Below are 3,422 nucleotides of genomic sequence, written 5' to 3' on the forward strand. Positions count from 1 at the left end.
TCCCTCTCTCTCTCTCTCCCTCTCTCCCTCTCTCTCTCCCTCTCTCTCTCTCTCTTACTCTTGTCTTTACTCTCCCTTCCCCCTCTTTCTACGTGGCCATGGCCGGCCTCTACTTCTCTACCCTTTTCTCTCTCTCTCTCTTTTCTCCACTAAAACACCTTAAGACCATGGGTTGCCTCTTTTCAACTAGACTCATCGTGTTGGCCCAGCGTTTGCAACCATGAGACCTGACCAGCGACTTTTGCCTCCCGCTCTCACAGGAACAACCGGGCACCACCACTTTTCCTCTCACCCCCTTTCTCCCTTTGGCCCCAGGGTGGACTGAGCTGCTCTGGGGCCCCCAACTCATTCTCAGCTCCTCTGTGGTATCCAGCATTGCCTGTGATGCCCAGGGGCTAGAACCCGTGTACTTGGCCTCTATGAGGCCCAGGGACTCCCGGGGTTGTCCCCTCTCCATTCCCCACAGACTGGAATATGGCTCATGACAACCAGACGCCGCCACCCCCCGCGGCGTGGAGAGCGCCAGCGGGACGTGGATTTTCCTTCCTACCCCTTTATTCACCCCACTGCCCGGTAGTGGAGGTACCCGGCGCTGCAGCACGCGGCCCAACATTGTTGTTTGTTTTTGATGTTGTTTGGACTCTGATTCTGAAAGTTTATGTTCATGATGAAGTGGTCCCATATCGTTGGGCCTCTAACGAGGAGAAAGTGGTAGAGTCAACCACCTACCATGTGAGCCAGACGAGGGAGTGGTGGAGAGTCTAAATTCCCATAATCCCTTGTGACGGCTCCATTTCCTAAAGGTTCTCCACTGTCCAGTCAGCACCATCCTGGTGACCAAGCCTGTGACCATGGACAAAGGGCGAGTGGGTAGGACCCTACTCATTCAAACCGAAACAGGAGGTTGTTAGGCCACCATGGGTGAGTCCTTTCACAGAGGAGACCCAGAGGGTCCTCTTGTCCTTGTAGGGATAGAAAAGTGTGACCCCTTCTTCCCAGCACATAGTCTCAGGAGGTATCCCTATAATAAGAGACATACATGAGAGTCCCAAGGCCCAACCATTTTGTTTGTTTTGCTTGGGTTTGATAAAGAATGGGCAGCTCCATAGAAACTGCATTGGACTGAAATGCGGTACCAGAATGTTCATGCTCATTGTTTCTTGTCATTTCTGGTTGTTGACCCACCCCCACTCCCCAGGATGAGGGTCTGATGACAAGGCAGATTTAAGACTTTGGACACAATTTGACTTTCGTGTGTGTATAGGTATTTTGTCTTCAAGTATGTGTGTGTGTGTGCATCACATGCACCCAGCGTCCATGGAGTCTGGAAGAGGAGGATAGAACCCTTAGAAGTGGGTTGAGAGACAGTTGTGAGCTGTCATGTGGCAGCTGGGATTGAACCCAGGTCCTCTGGAACACCGGCTAGTCCTCTTAACCACTGAGCCATCTCTCCAGCCCCCCAGGTTGGAGATTTTTTTAATAGCCAGTTGCTTTGTAGAAAGGTGGGGAAGGAGGCTTGCAGATCTAGCTTTCTGACTTGTCCTTGGGGGAAATGGAACTCTAGCTTCTATAATTTGCTTTGTTGGGGGAGAAGTAGATGGGAGACAGCACAGCTGAAGGTCAGGGAGAGACTTCCCCTCAGAGGCCTTCAGTGTCCTCTCTCCCAGCTCTTGGCCTCTCAAAGAACCACACTTTAGTTTCTTCCCAGGGCCCTAAAATCTTCTCTGCTGTGTGTGGATGCAGTAGAGACTATCCCAGAACCAGGAGAAGCACATTTTTGTTGCTTGTCAGCTACTCAGTTCATGGTCTGTTGTAAGACACCTCCAGCATCAGAAACCAGAGGGGAGGCATTCCAGCAGACTCCACAGCGCTGCCCTGAGCCAGTGACTCAGGCTCCCTGAGACTCCCACTCCTCTTCTAGCAAACTCTCCAAAGAGCTGTGGGGAGAAGCTGAGCTGTGTTCCTGTGCTTTTCCCATTGCAGAATGTGCGGCAAGTGATATGGAGTGGGGCCCCGGGGACAGTGTGGATTGAGCAGGGAAGAGCTTCTGAGAGAAACACATCAGCACAGATAACCGGGGTGCGGAGAGCTTCCTAAAATACTTTAAAAGGGAACTTTGCGGTCCTGGGGGGAAGACGTAGCTATCTCCCATCTCTGTAGAAAGTTAAATAGCTTTGGCACCCTCTCTTCCTGAGCTGCACGTCATCGCTGTCCCTTAGGGGCACCATGACCTATCAGGTGTCCTCCTAGCTGGAGTAGCTGCAATTCAGACAGATGTTGGTGCACTCGCCAGGGTTCCCAGAAACAGGTAGGTGGGCTGGGATAATGTGTTCAGTTCACAGACACATTCCCCCGGGGCCACACTGTGGGACTCTGGAAGGATACTGTCTCTGTAAGCCTCCTATACCCCTGGACATGGGGACATGGGAGACTTTTGGCTTCGTTTCCTGATAGCCCTATGGAGACTATGTTCTTTTGGGGTGCCCTCCAAGATGAGGAGGGCCTCATGTTTCTGTCATAGGCTAGACCCTGTCTACCTACCCATAGAGATCCCAATTGCCCACACTCTGCTGGTCCCCGCCCCCCCCCCCCCAAGCCTTGGTACCTATCTACCTGAAGCCAGATTCTACAAAATGTCCCACTGATCCCTTCCCTGAGGGATTCCAGATGCCAGCAGAGGTGGAATGCAGTGGTGTTATTGACTGGCCACTCCAGGTTTTTTTTTTTTTTGCCTGCCTAGATGTAGGCCCTTGTGAGAATGGCTTAATCCGGGCCTCCTGTGGCCTCTTAGCCCATGGGGCCCTGGCTTCTTCACTCTTGCCAGTTCTCTCCCTCTTTGCTGGTTGTGCTTTTCAAGCCCTGTCCTTCTTTTCCCATGTGTGCCTCCAGCTCTGTCTTCTCTGTGTGTTGGTTGGCATGTGAGAGGAAGGGATGCAGGATAAAAGGCAGCTTTGGGGTTAGCGGCCCAGGTCCCTCCTTGGGACTCCCATATTTAGGGGGTGGGGTATGGAGGGAAAGGCCCCGTCCGCAGAGCAGAGTCCGGGAATCAATCTCTCAGGGATCATGCCTAAGGGCCCCTGCTTTGTTTTTAAAAATAAGTAAGGACATACCGGTGCTTTGTGGAACTGGCTCCAACTCATTTTCCCTTTGGTCTGTTGGCTATTTCTGGGTTGTTCCATGTGGTTTTTCAAGAGCTCGTCACATGCTCAGGAGCAGAGACCCATCAGAGAAAGCCTGCGTTCTCAGAGGCTAGGGTGAGCCCTGCACACAGGCCCCAATTAAAATCAAACTGTGTGTGTGTGGCTACATGACATTCCTGAGGCTTAATTAGGTGGAAAAGAGAGAGGCTGGGCCAGCCTCTCCATTTCCAAGCCTGCTCTTAAAGCACACCCACCTCAGCTCAGACCTCTCTAATTCAGATC

General features: G+C 52.2%; 1 long non-coding RNA gene across 1 annotated transcript in view; it reads right to left on the reverse strand.

Moving 5' to 3' along the window:
* Positions 1–3,285, reverse strand: part of LOC116081600 — an 8,793-nt gene extending 5,508 nt beyond the window's left edge. The window contains exons 1-2 of the long non-coding RNA XR_004114925.1: positions 3,111–3,285; positions 730–1,021 (exon numbers count right to left, since the gene is read on the reverse strand). This is a non-coding gene — a long non-coding RNA (uncharacterized LOC116081600). The remainder of the gene's footprint in view (positions 1–729; positions 1,022–3,110) is intronic.
* Positions 3,286–3,422: the final 137 nt, after the last annotated feature.

This window comes from Mastomys coucha, unplaced genomic scaffold (genome assembly GCF_008632895.1).
Source record: "Mastomys coucha isolate ucsf_1 unplaced genomic scaffold, UCSF_Mcou_1 pScaffold11, whole genome shotgun sequence".
In the NCBI taxonomy this organism is placed as follows: domain Eukaryota; kingdom Metazoa; phylum Chordata; class Mammalia; order Rodentia; family Muridae; genus Mastomys; species Mastomys coucha.